A 16,350-nucleotide genomic window follows, 5' to 3' on the forward strand; every position below is an offset into this window, starting at 1 on the left:
TGTCATAATGCCTCATTCCACCAATGCCTGAGAGCCAACCTCATCAGTGATGTCACAATGGCTTCATTGCCTTACATTTGGATCACTTTCGCTACATTTTGATGTCTAGAATGGCACAGTGGTTAAAAGCTACAGCTTCAGCACCTTGAGGCTGCGGGTTCAAACCCCGCACTGTTCCTTGTGACCATGGGTAAGTCTATTTCTCACTATTTGCGTAGCACTTTCTCCCACCCATCCCAGTTCCCGTTTCCCCCCCTCTCCCACTGAAAAGGGCCTTAAACCAGAAGATACTGTGGAGTCAGATGTAGGTGGGGGGGGGATCTCAACATGGCTACGCAGCAGCTGTTCTCCGCCATTCACTCAAGCTTGCCCTCCATCTTAATTCCCCCGCCCCAGTGGTTTCAGGAATGGAGTCGCAGTAACTTCATTGTTCTAATTGTAGGAGACTGCAACAGTTCTCGCTTGCCTGAAGCCATCCAATTAACATATCACTACACAAAATATTGTAATAGTGTATGTCCGCTGTCAACTAAGCTAGGAATCACATTCCACTTCTGTCTACAGCTCTTTTTAATTAGGTGCCCATTTTATTAACAGATGGAGAGAATACAGACTGGCAGACAGTACAAATCTAAACAGTATGATTCATATTTTTGCTGGTACCTTTTCAGGTAGATTCTATAAAAAGTATATTTGTGTCATTCAGACCAAGGGAAGCTCTGCTTGGTGGGGAAAAAAAAAAAAATCAAAACCAAAAAAAGAATCGGCTTAGGCCTTGAGCAATTGCCATAGCAACCTGGGAACACAACTACAAAGCACACATCTAGCCACGGTTCTGCACTTCTCCCGCCCATACAAAGCAGAGCATCACGATCGGCACTAAACTTTGCCCGTCTTCCACGAAAATAAAGGACAAGCCTTAATGGCCTCATCAACATGGCTTTGGGGGCCAATGCCAACTTGCTGAAGGCACACAGAAAATGTGTCAACCACTAGTGCAAAGATGCTCCATTTCTCTTCAAGGCCATCATGTTTTCACAGCTACCGGCACTACTAATTGTGAGCAATCTGTAGCTGGAAAGGTTAAATTATTACATTGTTGAGAAACCTCCAAGCTGAATAATTATAATTTTTACAACAAACTGTGCCAAGGGAAACCAGGCCTCATCATATATACCAGCACAAAACACATAAATAAAAGAGAGATGCAAGATATGCAAAATGTAGAGGTGTCAGACATTCCAGGACATTTATTTTGTTTATGGAAAATGTGATTTTTGTTTAATTTTTTTCCCCCCCCCTTTGATATTTTCAAAAGATATGAAAAGGCTTAACCAAAGGAACCTATTAAATTTTCCGGTGACTTTTCATTTTTAAATGGGATTCTTCTTTGCTAAGAAAAAAAATAAATAAAACAACAAAAAACATTAAAAAATCAATAAAAAATAATAAAAATAAATCTCTGCTCAGCAGATGGAAATAGGGTTTTTAGATAACTTCTAGGTAGTATAAAGAAATAATACAAAAAAAGCAAAGGAAATAAGGCAATACCTTTTTTATTGGACTAACTCAATGCATTTTATGATGAGCTTTTGAAGGTAACCCTTCTTCTTCAGATCAGATAACTCCTAAATGTTCCCCGTCATGGAGGCAATGCTAAATCACGTTAAGTACATTTGAGTGTTCGTGAGAAACAAACTTTCCTTGTCAAAAGCCTAAGACAAGTACATGCAAATTCATTCCATGCACGTTTCTTGTGAATTAGCTGTGTGGTCCTTGAGACAGCTGTGTTAGAATGTGACTCTGGACTGGAGCTCAAAAATGTAAAAAAAAAAAAAAAAAAAGAGAGAGAGAGAGACTTGTAGCAATCCCAAAGGCCCATTGTAAAGGCTGTGACACTGAGCTTTCAAGACACGACGGTCTATTCAGTGAAGGGGCTTTTTATAATATCTGCCTGTGTTGAAAATCCATAACGAGTCGGGCCCTTGAGAGATGAGGAAAGGTTAATACTGCAGCAGCCCAGAACCTCAGTCTGTACTCGCTGGATGCCAGTCATGCAATCAAGTCTACAGATGACTCAGAAGGACCAAAGTATCTATGAGACAATGTAGATGCAACAGTCAAATGCTGCAACACTAATCATGACTCTCAAAGATACTCATCAAAGAGGCTGAGTCACTGGGTTTCAAAAAAAGTGTTTCTTTGCCGGTGTTATGTAGTATATTTTTACCGAAAGGTAATGGGATTTCACTGACATTTGAGCCATCTTGCTTGCTTCAGGGTATGCTGTGAGGTCTTCAGTTTATATATAGTGGATTCACTGACCTGATTGAGAACAGGGAGGTCTGTTGGTCATGAATTTGAAAAGAGAACACATTTGGACCATAATTTGGACTTCTTGTCTTCTGTTTCTTCAGTCTGCTCACGTTCCCTGCTGGCTTGACCCTTGTAGACTGCCTGCCTGTTTGATTCCTAAGTGGAGTAGAACGGGTACAAGTGGATTGATTTTTTCACTCTGTCAAAAATTACAGAGACTAGGGGAAACTGGATGAAACAGCAGGGAAATACTTTTAAAACCAATAGGAGGAAATATATATATATATTTTTTTTCACTCAGAGAATAGTTAAGCTCTGGAACACCAGAGATTGTGGTAAAAGCGGATAGCGTAACTGGCTTTAAAAAAGATTTGGGCAAATTCCAGGAGGAAAAGTCCATAGTCTGTCATTAAGACATGGGGGGAATCTCTGCTTGCCCTGGATTGGTAGCATGGAATGTTAATACTCTGGGGATTCCAGAATCTTGCTACTCTCTTGGGGATTCTGCATGGAATGTTGCTACTCTTTGGGTGTGGGCCAGGTACTAGTGACCTGGATTGGCTACTGTGAGAACGGGCTACTGGGCTTGATGGACCATTGGTACTGGGCTTGATGGACCATTGGTCTGACCCAGTAAGGCTATTCTTATGTTTTTATGACCAGGCATTAATGTAATCATTCATTAAAAAATGGTTAGCATGTAAGCCCTTACTGTTATCTATTTTGTAGTGGGTAAAGGCTTGCACCCTCATCATGCGTTAACCCAGGGATCTCAAAGTCCCTTCTCGAGGGCCGCAATCCAGTCGGGTTTTCAGGATTTCCCCAATGAATATGCATGAGGTCTATTAGCATACAATGAAAGCAAATAGATCTCGTGCATATTCACTGGGGAAACCCTGAAAACCCGACTGGATTGCGGCCCTCAAGGAGGGACTTTGAGATCCCTACGCTAACCCATGGGTAGGGAACTCCGGTCCTCGAGAGCCGTATTCCAGTCGGGTTTACAGGATTTCCCCAATGAATATGCATTGAAAACAGTGCATGCAAATAGATCTCATGCATATTCATTGGGGAAATCCTGAAAACCCGACCGGAATACGGCTTTAACCAGTTAGCATGCAGCATTGTAGCTGTGCTGATCACAGACACATTCATTTTTCGCCCCAAACATGCCCCTCCATGGTGAAAGGAAAAATTTTTTAAAAAAATTACCGTGGTGTGCACACACTGACCCAGAACTTACTGCAGGATGCCTCAGCTTGCCCCAGGGTAACACTTTTAAGCTGCAGTAGGCATGCGCTAGTGATTGCCGGCGCTTTGCAAGAGGACCCCTAAGCGACAAGGTTTCCAAATGATTTCATTATTCATTCCCATTGCACAAGGGGCTTGAGACATGACCAGATTTCAGAGGGGTTTCTACTATTCACATAGACTATTTCACAGTAAACGTAATGCATTTTGCCGTTGCTTCGTGAAGTAACTAAGGTTCCATTTTGAAAATAGAGTTTTCTCCCCTATTTGAACTCTGGCCTACTGGAATTTTATTTATTTATTCACTTTTCTATACTGTTCTCCCAGGGTAGTTCAGAATAGTTTACATGAATGTATTCAGGTACTCAAGTATCTCCGTATTCAAGGTTTCGATTATTCATGGTTTTTAGCTTGCTGGCTCCTCCCCCCCAAATTACATCAGCTTGCATAGAAAAATCGCTGATTCCCAGCATGCACAGAGAAAATCGCCGATTCCTGGCACTTTCTTCACTGTGTTTTGCCTCTCCTTCAGGAACAGGCCAGGTCTCCCACCATGTTATTTGCGGTTTCACCATATCCACGATGGCTTTTAATAGAAAACAGCAAAAAACATATGAAAAAGTTATTCGCAGTTTTTCTATATTCGCCGTCTGTTAATCCCCCTATCGCAGCGAATACGGAGGGGGAAGTGTACTGTTTTATCTAATAGGTATCCAGTAAGGTGAGGGAGCATTCTGTTCTTGGGAACAGGCAACAACCGCCAAACTCTTAATTTTTGTTCCATTCTTGTATTCAGCAACACACTTATAATAGTCCATCAGTCTCTGCAGGGTTTTAGTGAGATGTTTCTGTTTTCAGTAGGAAGAGTGTGTAGAATAGAAGAGTAGGCATAATCAAGAAGGGTATTACAACCAGAACGAAAGAAGTTATCCTGCCATTGTATCGGGCGATGGTGCGTCCGCATCTGGAGTACTGCGTCCAATATTGGTCGCCGTACCTTAAGAAGGACATGGCGTTACTTGAGAGGGTTCCGAGGAGAGTGACGCATCTGATAAAGGGGATGGAAAACCTTTCATATGCTGAGAGATTGGAGAAACTGGGTCTCTTTTCCCTGGAGAAGAGGAGACTTAGAGGGGATATGATAGAGACTTATAAGATCATGAAGGGCATAGAGAGAGTAGAGAGGGACAGATTCTTCAAACTTTTGAATAATAAAAGAACAAGAGGGCATTCAGAAAAGTTGAAAGGGGACAGATTCAAAATGAATGCTAGGAAGTTCTTCTTTACCCAACCTGTGGTGGATACGCTCCAGAGAGCGTAATAGGGCAGAGGACGGTACTGGGGTTCAAGAAAGGATTGGACAATTTCCTGCTGGAAAAGGGGATAGAGTGGTATAGATAGAGGATTACTGCACAGGTCCTGGACCTGTTGGGCCACCGCGTGAGCGGACTGCTGGGCACGATAGGCCTCAGGTCTGACCCAGCAGAGGCATTGCTTATGTTCTTAAAAAAAACTTGCAGAGCTCACATAAGAGAAAACAGCGTAGCAAAGGTGAGAGGCCCCTCCCCCGCCCTCCTCTCCACCCACCCCTGCTCCTTTCCTGATCCCCCCTTCCCCATGTGCCCCCCTTCCCTTCCCCGTACCTCTAGTTGTTCACTGCCACGAGTAGCAACCCCTGTGGCTCTCCCTCTGACATCACTTCCTATGCACAGCACACGGAAGTGATGTCAGTGGGACAGCCGATGTGTGTGTGAGGAAAACGTTGACATTGCTTGTGGAGGTGAAGAACTAGAGGTATGGGGGAAGAGAAGGGGGGGTGTGCACATGGCGAGGGGAAGAGTAGGAAGGGGCAGAGGGGTCCTGGCGCCCCCCACCGACATGGTGCTCGTGGCTGACCGCCCCCCCCCCCTCAACCCCCTCTCTTTACTACGCTACTGTGTGTCATGTTGGATCAGACTAATGCCCAGATTCTATAAACAGTGTCTGAAGATCGGTACACCTATATCGGCAAGTTAGGTGCCTAACTTAATTATTCAATTGGCTTAATTAGCACTGATCATTGAAGGCACCATTAAAAAATCATTTAAAACAATTTAAAAAATGATCTGGTAGGCGCCCAACTTGGTAGGCACCTACCATTTTGAGGAAGGTGTGCTTAAGAACAGATTTCGGGCATGATTTGACTTAGGCACATTCATTTAGGCCAAGATAACCCTGGCCTAAGTGGCAGTGTACTTAAGGTTTCAACACCTACCAATACCTAGCAGATTCATTCAATTCAATTTCTACACCATTCTCTCAGGGAAGCTCAGCACCTAGAAGTTAGGTACCATTTATAGCATCAGGGACTAAAGGTCTCTTGACTCTGGCCAATCCAAGTTACTAGAAAGTACCGGGCATTCCCAAAAAAGTAGATCTCTTTCTTCCAGTTCCAAAAGCTACTTCACTAATAATTGTTTATGGACATTTCACCTAAGAACTTGTCTAAACTTCCTTTTAAACTAAGCTATACCAACGCCCTCCGACAACGCATTCCAAGTTTGATCACTCATTGAGTGAAAAAATACTTTCTTAAATTAGTTTATAGTATGATGTTTTTTGGCCTCATGAAGTATCCCTTATTACAATATAAAGGTGTTACTTGTTAACCTGTTCCTTGCCACAGCACACATGATTCTGTAAAACTCTTATCATCTTTCAGTCATCTCAAAGCTGAAGAGTTCAAATCTGCTTAACTTTCTTCATAAAGATTCTATCCCTTCTATCATGTCCCTTTTACTTTTCTTTATATGTTCTAGTTCACCTACATATTTATTGAGATGGTGTAACCCAGAAATACACATAAGAACTGCCATACTGAGACATACCGAAGATCTATCAATCCCAGAATCTTGTTTCCAACAGTGGCCAACCCAGGTCCCAAGTACCTGGCAGAAACCAAAAGAGTAGCAACATTCCAGAGCTGAGATTTTGATGTCATAATGCCTCATTCTACCAATGTCTAAGAGCCAACCTCATCAGTGATGTCACAATGGCTTGATTATCCTTTACTCAACTAACATAAGAATTCCCATACTAGGACAGACTGGTGGTCCATCAATCCCAGTATCCTATTTCCAACAGCGGCTAATCCAGGTCACAAGTGCCTGGCAGAAACCCAAAGAGTGGCAACATTCCAGAGCTGAGATTGTGATGTCATAATGCCTCATTCCACCAATGCCCTCATCAGTGATGTCACAATGGCTTGATTGTCCTATACTTGGCTCACATAAGAGATCCCAAGTAGTAAAGCAGATTTTATGCTGCTTATCCTAGGAATAAGCAGTGGATTTCCCCAAGCCAAACACTTGATATACCACCTACCAATTTCAAGATCCAGCGGTTAAAATTAAAAGTGTATTAAGAGTAAGGATCTACTGAGGCATTGGAACTTTCTCTGTTTTGTTCTCCATTCCTTCCCAAATAATCCCTAACATTAATTGTGGTGGGGTTTTTTTTTTGTATTGCATCTGCATAAAAAGCTAAGGAAAAGTTTATACTCTGTTATTGAGAAGGCCACTGCTCACCCTGGATCAATAGCATGGAATGTTGCTACTCTGGGGATTCTGGAATCTTGCTACTATGTGAGATTCCTGAATCTTTATATTCTTTGAGATGCCGGAATGTTGCTACTCCTTGGGTTCTGGCCAGATACTAGTGACCTGGATTGGCCACCGTGAGAACAGGTTACTGGGCTTGATGGACCATTGGTCTAACCCAGTAAGGCTTTTCTTATGTTCTTATATTAATATCAAGATTAATCTCCAGGATGGTGACTCCTAATATGGAACTCAGTACTGCAACCATACCTACAACACATGACTTTGCAGTTGCCCACATTAAATGTGGCCTGCCATTTTCTGTCGAGTTCCCCCAGTCTGGCAAGGTCCTTTTGTAGTTCCCCACTGGTTTAACCATTTTGAATATTTTTGTGTCTTCTGTAGATCTGATCAGTTCATTTGTTCTTTTTCCCCCCCCCCCCAGATCACTATGAATCTAGGAAGGACCTTTAACCTTTTCCTATCGTGTGTCCCATGGGACATTCCAAAAATGTCGTTGCCATCGTATGTCCCATGGCATGGGACATACAGTACACGACGGGAACACAAAATATTTGAATTTACAGACTTATGACTCATTTACATTATGTTTACAATAGCCGTAAATGATAACGGTGAATAATACAAAACTTTGCTAAATAATTACGATTGAAACCAGCGTAACGTAAAATTTATTGCGATAGGAAAAGGTTAAGGGATCCCTGAGCCACACCACTTTTCACCTCTTTTCCTTAGGAATCTGACCGTTTGGCACTCTGCTTCTTTCCTTTCAACCACTTATCAATCCACAGCAAGGCCTCACTTCCTAACCCATGATTGTTTTAATCTCCCTCATGGCGGGACCTTATCATACAGTACCCCTAACGGACAATCATGATTTATGCCTTTTATTGACTCTACTTTATCTCGCCCAGAAATATAAGACAATTTAATCTTGAATTTATAATGCATGTAACCATTGAGCAGACTGGATGGATCATTCCGGTCATCCACCAACATTTAATATGTTTTGTTTTATTTTATTTTATTTATAATCCGCTGTTCCAAAAGCGGCTCAGAAGTATAAATATACATAATTTTTTTTAAAAAAATGCATAAAACACAGTCACAATAAGCGACCAGCGCTTACACCTAAACAGCTGCCTTAATGCCCATATTTCATATTACAAAATAAATGCCTCTTCAATAACTTCTTGAACCCATTGAGATCACATTGCTTTCTGATATACAAAGGTAGGAGGTTCCATTCCTCACACATTGTGTGCTCTTTTAGCCATACAAGTAGCCATTGTGATGTCACGTTGTTCTGGTGACCCCTGTGACTTTGTGATATTGATCACAAATGATTGGTTGGCCTAAAGTTCTAATGAGTAAATATATATATAATATTTCATGATCACTTATTTAATGTCTATATATTTTCCTATAAATATATATAAAAGTTATATTCATCTATCTATATATGAATTACACACACAAAGCACAAGCTTATATGCACAGATAGGTATAAACTTCCGTTCTCACGCTGAATGACTGATCTGCCAACATAACTTAAGTCCTACTACTGACATAAATACGGGCAGAGAGCACGATAAAATATGCAGAGCCCCCACAGGAGGTCTAGTAGCCGGCGTGATTTTTTATTTTTTTTTGCAGGATGACAAAGTTTATTGCCCGTTCAGTGTCCCAACGGGAAGCCTATGCCCGGAAAATAAATCTGGATAGAAAGAGAATCACACTCTATTACCAAGAAATACGGCATGGCAAAATGTGGCCAACCAACGTCAATTTTGAAGGGGAAATGGTTTATTCCCGGTCCCTTAAGCATCTGCCTGTCTGGCTCACTAAATCAAGCCCTACCCGCGCGGGATCCAACAGGAGACCTCTTGACGCCTTAAGGCAGCATATGTACCATATACAGTAGGTCTGACGTCAGAGCAATGGGGCAGGGTGCATTTGGGATACTGATGACCTAAGTTTCACGACAGCAATGAGCGCAGACAGAGCTTGGTTTCAAGATTGTCTGCACATGAAACAGTACTCTACATAAATGACCGTACATTTCTGTATTTATCTATTTAAAAAAAACCAAAACAAGAGACCCTGAGCAAAGATGAATTCATCCGCAGGAGAGGCAATGAGAGAATGTCTAAACACTCTTGTTGTGATGTCACTGGGGCTTCTTTTCATGCCAACATCAGACTCCAGTTGAATCTATATCAGACACATTTCTGTTTCTTCAAGCAGCTAATCGCCACCTTGTAGAAAACTGAGCTGCAGCCTCAAGTCACCATTTCTTTCATGCAGCTCGATGAATAAGAAAATAACTCTGGATTAAACCTGTAGGATAAACGCAGAATGTTTCACTTCCACAGCCGCAGAGTATATCTAATGGGGGGGGGGGGGGAATAAAATAAAGATCTAGTGAAATCAGTGTCTTTCCTGCAGTTTGAGCAACGCTGCAGAAAAAGACACCGATTTTTCACTAGATCTTCTCCCCTCTCTCCCTTCCTCCTCCTCCTCAGATATACTCTGTGTCCTGTTGTGAGGAAGTCAATATATGCCCTGCGAGATCAAAATCCATCAAAGTTGGAAGTTGGTTTTGGTAAAATCTTAATGCCTTAAAATCCTGCCTGTTTATTAACTATAAATCTCGTACAAGTCCTCTGATGTCCCAAGGGAACAGGGAGGATTTACAGCAAAACCACAGCAAATTGCCTATGAGGTCTGGAATGCATCCGTGTCTTTGGCTGTAGCCTCAGAAAGATGCGCGCGCACACAAATAAGACAGATATATATACACGTACGCACTCATTCACAATATTTTTTTTACATGTTTTTTCCCTAATCACAAGGATAAAACGACATGGAGAATTATCAAGAAAATGTTAACGAGTAGAGACTGTGATACAGCGCGCGCACACACATGCATGGATACACACACAACGCATACGCACACGGTATCTTGCATCTCTTTGAGCACCGTAGAAACAGAAATGTAATCGAGCTTCTGATTTTTATCATTTGCCATGCACTTAATGCACTGCCGGATCGTAGCATGAAACCTAAACGGAATCCCTTGGGCCGGTGAGGGCTCTATCACCATCTATGCCCCGTTGGTGCGCTAAAGTCTTGCCATTTCCCTATCTCTGTCGCTGGGCCAGTTCAGGAATAATTCAGAGGTCCTGCACTTAAGAGAGCATGCATTCTACAGACCACCAAGGTGCCCTCTGCCCCGGGACAGCTACTCAAACTCTGCATTTAATGCCCCAATAAAAAAAATAGTATGCAGAATCTTATTTATTTATTTGTTGTTTTGTTTTTTGTTTTTGCATAAGGATTTTTACAACATGTGAATCAGTAGAGTCATGCTATCAAACTGCAAAGATGTATCAGACTAATTTTTTTTCTTAATCCGAGCAATAGAGAGACATGCAATTCGAAAAAAACCCAAAAACATATGATCGGGAGAGTGAACTTAAAAAAAACCAAACAATTGAGCATCTCTTTTATAAAATGAAACAACCAAAAAATGCACTCACTGTATTTCAGGCAGAATATCCAAAAGGGAAATCCAGATGCTTAAAGAGCAGGAGATGAAAACACAGGATGTTACCAGTAAACCACTAGCACTAATACCACCCAAAATGTATGTACACATAAAATCCCAAGTGCAATTCTCCAGCAGTTTCCAACCCGACCGAGTCGAATGCGTTTCGCTGGTGTCTCCAGCTCGTTCTTCTCCCTCTCAACTTTCCTGGATCGGGGGGGGGGGGGGCAGAGCTAGAGCAGGTTCCCCAGGTCTCTTGCAGAGCAACCGCAAAATAAGAGAGACCCAGCTGAAGAGGCCCCCCTCGGCTGATGGAAAAAAGAGAAACTTTTCCTTGCCACACTGGCACCAGTTTCTCTCACGGCTGCCGAGGACTCGTCAGACCCTCCATTTTTTTCACGCCTGGTCTTTGCACGGATGCCGTTTTCGTGTCTCTTTTGCGGGTCTCTGTGTGCGCCCCAAGTCCTTCGCCATCCGTTTGTCCCCTTTTTTCCGTCCCCTTCGCCACACCGTCAGTGCCATCCATTCCTGGTCCACATTGTTTCACTGTCCACAGGGGTCATTTTTTTCCAAAGTGTCCTCCAGCTTTTTTACATGCTTAATTGAATGCAATCACAAAAGAGCCCAAGGAAAAAAAAGCAAAAAAAAAAAAAAAAAGCAACGAACTTGCCCCCCACCCTGGCTCTCTCATCTCCCCCTCCGCCCCCTCTCCAAAGATCTGATTAGATTTCTGATCACAACCCAGTGCGGAATGGCTTTTTTTTTTTTTTTTTTATTCAGCTCTCCAAACTCCATGGGATCCTCTCCCTTCTCGATCTCCTCTGCAATTTCATGATATCTCCTTAAACCGAAGGCAGGGCAGGAAAAAAGCCCATTTGCCCACCGGTTGCCCACAGTAAGTTGCCATTTCTCCCCCCCCCCCCCCCTCTCACTTTGCTCAGGCTCCCCCACTTAAAAAAAAAAAATCAGTTTTGATGAATCCAACTCCGACAGACTGCCAAGGAAAAAAAAAAAAAAAGGGGGGGGATCCGGGGACAGCGATGGTCTCTTAATGTCCTCTCGTCGTCGAGCCCCTCATCGATACCGAAACTTTGCAAACCTTTCGGCTTTCCCCTGCTCCTCTGGATCCCCCCCTTCCGCAGGGGCTTTTTCAGCTGTCACTCGCCCGATGCCATTTCTCCAGCCTCCTCCGCCTCCTCTTCAAGTGACTCATCCCCCCGGCCCCCCGACCCATCTCCTGCCTGCTTCGCTTCTGCCTTGGCTGCCTTCCTCCCCCCCCCACCCTCCTCGCTCGCGCTGCACCCAACCCGATTTGCCCGCTTGCCTCCCCTCATCCTAGCGCGGATTGGTCCGCCGCCTTCTCCCTCGTAAACGGGGATTGGGGGCTCTGAGACATGGCGCTGCTGCCACCTGCCTGACGGAGAGCGACGGTGAACCAGCGGATCTCAAAGTCAGTGTAGAAGCTGCAAAGAAGAGCTGCTGAAAAGGTTGGGTCTATTGCCAGAGAGAGAAAGCATGCATGCGTCGCAATTAGATCAGATAATGCATGGGCTCAACTGGCCTTTTCGGGTCTTTAGAGCCCTAGCAGGGAGTCAGCAGCCGGCGCCCCGGTGCAGAAAGATACAGCAAGGACCGCGGATGCCGGCTCCACCCCTCCGACCTCACGTACTTCTTCCGGAGCTCACGTGCTCCTCGCGGGACCTCACAGCGTGGAGGAAGAGAAAGGAGCAGGGCTGCTGGTATGGAAGGGTGCTAAGATTGGGTGGAATTGGTTTGTAGGAAAGAGGGATGGATGGAGAGAAAAAGGGCAGAGGGAGCCTATGCTGGATGTTAGTACAGATGGGAGTGACTATAAGCTCTTCAGAGCAGGGACCGTCTATTGTAAGTTAAAATCTACAGCGCTGCATACGCCTTTAAGCGCTTTAGAAATAATAGTAGTAGTAAGGGAGCAGATGCAGGAAGGAAGTGGGGAGGAGAAAAAGAGGAGAGCAGACGCTGGATGGAAGTAGAGAGGAGACGGTACTGGATGGAAGGGGTAGAGAAAGAGGGCACATGATGGAAGGAGGGGATAAATAAAAGGAGGGCACATGATGGGGGGGGAGAGGATTGACTTATTGAAATACTGGAGAGGGTGAGGGAAAGAGGTGGCAAGTTGTAGGTACACAATAAAAAAAGGAAACTGATGATAGGGTAGTAAGAACTAATTAGACAGATGCAGAAAATAAATTGAAAAGGGAAATGAGGGAAAACAAGGAAAGGGAAAGAGACTGCAGAGGAGAAGTGGGGGAGAGGGAAGGAGAGGAGAGAGATGCCAGCCAATGGGGGTGAAGGGATAGATGGAATGGAGAGGCATACAGTTTCTAGAAGGGACATAGAAGGTGAGAAGATGCCATATACGAGGGCAGTTCAAAAAGTATCAGACCTTAATTTTTCTTGCGTAAACAAATAAAGCTAGGGAGACATGGTTTGGTGCATCTATGTAGGCGACCCTAATGCACATGCTTGAATTTTTTCCCACCTACAGAAGCTGTCAGTCGCCGGCAGACCACTGATGAGTGAGGAAGTGTAAGTGAGCACCGTTGGATTTTCATTTTTGACAAAATGACAGAAAAAGTTGAACAACACTACTGCATTAATTTTTGTGTAAAGTTTGGCAATTCCCAAGTGGAAACGATCCACAAGATTCAACAGGCCTTTGGAGACAAAAGCAATGGGCACCACAAAGATAAAGGAGTGGTACAACCACTTCAGAGATGGCTACACATCAGTGGAGAGTGAAGCACATTCTGGTAGGCCCTCAACATCCAAAAATGAGATTGTCATTGACCAAGTGATGACCCTGGTGATGCAGGATCGTCGAATCACGATCAGAGAACTTGCAGACGAGGTGAGCATCAGCATTGGATCCGTTCATTCCATTTGGATTGAGGATTTGGGCTTCAGGAGAATTTCAACTCCATCACGATAACGCACCTGCCCATTCTTCACATTTGATACAGAGTTTCCTGGCCAAACACAACACATCTGGGATTCCTCAGGCTCCCTATTCTCCCGACATGGCTCCTTGTGACTTCTGGCTTTTCCCCAAGCTGAAAATGCCCCTGAAATTTACCAGATTTCAGTCAAGAGAAGACATCATGCAGAATGCGACAGACCAGTTGTGAGCAATATCAAAAGAGGCGTTCTAGCGCTGCTTCCGACAGTGGCAGAACCGTTGGAAGAAGTGTGTGGCAGCCCAAGGGAACTTCTTTGAAGGAGCTTAGTATAAGACTGTTGTGTCTGAATACGAGTATTTTTTATGAATAAAGGTCTGATACTTTTTGAACAGCCCTCATAGAAGGGGCAGAGAGAGGACAGACAGTAGATGGAAGAAAGAGAGTAACAAGAAGATGAGGAAAGCAGAAACCAGAGAACACAAAGGTAGAAAAAAAATTTATATTTATTTATTTTTTTTGCTTTAGGAGACATGTGTCACTGTTTCTGTGGTGCTGCATTGTATGCAGAGTTCAGCTTCTTGCTGGTTCAATTTAACCTTTGTCTATATATTTCTATTTTATCCCCCCTTTTACAAAACTGTAGAGCGTGTTTTAGCACCAGCCGTGGTGGCAACAGCTCTGATGCTCAGACTTCTATGAGCGTCTGAGCTGTTACCACCATGGCTAAAAACCACACTACGGTTTCGTAAAAGGGGGAGGGGTTAGTTTGTGATTACATATTCCATACTAGGTGAAGGTGTTTTCTGTGTTCTGTGTGTTCGAAAGACATGGTTTTCTGTTGGGATTGACTGTGCAGGATTGATCTGTACTAGTTTGGCTTGTTTAGTTTTTCGATGGGTGTATCGATGTTGTACTGCTCACTGTAGATTGTTACTAAAAAAATCATGTTTTTCATACAGATGGGGGGAGGGTGTCAAAAAATGATGAGCCTCGGGTGTCACATATGCTAGGTACGCCACTGCTAAGAATCAAATTCAGGATCCCTTTTACTAAAGGGCTTAGTGCACAAAAAAAATCAGGTTACTACAAAACACGTTAAAATGTTTTACCTATTGGTGCTTACTAACTTGTGCATTAGCTGGTTTTTGTTTTTATTTTTTTGAGGAGGGGTTGTGTCATGGCTGGAAAATGGGCATGGATGTGTTAATCTGCTAGCCCATTCAAATGAAGAAACATGAGGGCAGACAAAGGCAAAATGGCCCATCCAGTCTGCCAATCCACTACCTCCTCCTCCCCTTATAGGCTAAGGTTCTTTACACCTGCATTGTGAGGTCATAGAAACATCCACTATCTCCTCCTCTCCCTATGAGATCTCACATGCCTGTCCCATGATTTCTTGAATTCAGACAGACACAGTCTTTGTCTCCTAGTGGCATAGTAAGAGGGGAGGGAAGCGGACATCCCCAGGCGACGTCTTCTTGGGACCAGGACGTGATGTCAGAAGGGAGCCAAAGCCGTTGCTAAAAATAACCTTAATGTGGCTTGATAATAGGGGGGGGAGGGGAGGGTCAGAGACAGAAATTTAAGTCGTATGTTAATGGGATTTTGGGGGTATCTTTTGCACCATTTTTTGAAGGGTTAATTTTGCTTTGCATAATTTTACTTTTCAGTTTTAAAATACACTAAAATCTAAAAATGAAATAAAAATGTTTTGTACTTTTAAAAAAAGAACATGAAATGACACATGCCAGTTCATTCAATAAATCTCCTTTTTTTTTTTTTTTTTTTATATATAAATCTAGATATGCTAACCAGAAAACTTTGGGAGGAGGGGCATAGGATGAAGGTAAAATGGGATAGGCTCATAAGGAAATCTCTTTTTACCAAAAGGTCTTCACTCGATCTTCCAAGGATAATTCAGAAATACTGAAATGCGTCTACTTTCTAGTCTAGTTGAGATATGACCGCTAGGGGTCAGGCTGCCATATATAATGGAAATAAAGAAACATATCTATCTTTTAGACTGTTGTATGGTAAAACATTTTTTTTTTTTTTATATTAGCGGACTTTAGGAGGTGTCAGATAGAGATTGTATTATTGGCAATTTGTATCAGTTAGCAAAGCTTAGTGGCTTGAGGTGCTGGAAAAACTGTGAACAGGATGTTAAAATAGCATCTCATCATAGCTGTGAGTGCAAACAGAATTTAATAGCTGATTAAAATCTCAGGGTCCATCTAGTCTGCCCATCACGCTTTCCTGTTATAATGCTGATTCAAAGGCAATCTCATAAGGAGTCACAGATAAAGTATCTTAGCAAGTTCATTTTTTTTGGAACCTATTAATTGAATATACTCGTATTTAAATCTGTAGGCAATGCAGAATGTTTAAAATTTTCATATCTGTATTTACACTCTTTACAAAGACGCGCTAGCGTTTTTAGTGCTGGCCACAGCTGTAACAGCTCAGACGCTCATAGGAATTCTACCGCGGTGGCCGGCGCTAAAAACGCTAGTGCGGCTTTGTAAAGGAGGGGGTTAATTGCATGATTAAATGGGGAAGTTACTAAGCTGTGGTACAATATGGCATTTACTTAGGGTTACCTTATTTCTCCAGAAAAAAAGAGGATGGATTGAGACGTCCAGGTTTTCCTTCTGTTGAAAGCAACGGAAGTAAAACCCGGATGTCTCAGTCCATCCTC

The 16,350-nt window shown here is 43.1% G+C and overlaps 1 protein-coding gene across 4 annotated transcripts in view; it reads right to left on the reverse strand.

Annotated features, from left to right (window-relative positions):
* The window catches only part of LRRC4C (leucine rich repeat containing 4C), a 584,836-nt gene that overhangs the window by 79,513 nt on the left and 488,973 nt on the right, over positions 1 to 16,350 (reverse strand). Inside the window, exon 1 of one of the 4 annotated variants that reach the window (XM_033928523.1) lies at positions 10,709 to 11,286. The exons of the other annotated variants lie outside the window; for them this stretch is intronic. The gene's annotated coding sequence lies outside the window, so the exon portion shown is untranslated. Of the gene's footprint in view, positions 1 to 10,708; positions 11,287 to 16,350 lie in introns of those variants that run through there. 4 annotated transcript variants of the gene reach the window in all.

The sequence above is a fragment of the Geotrypetes seraphini genome, chromosome 19 (assembly GCF_902459505.1).
Source record: "Geotrypetes seraphini chromosome 19, aGeoSer1.1, whole genome shotgun sequence".
NCBI classification, from domain to species: domain Eukaryota; kingdom Metazoa; phylum Chordata; class Amphibia; order Gymnophiona; family Dermophiidae; genus Geotrypetes; species Geotrypetes seraphini.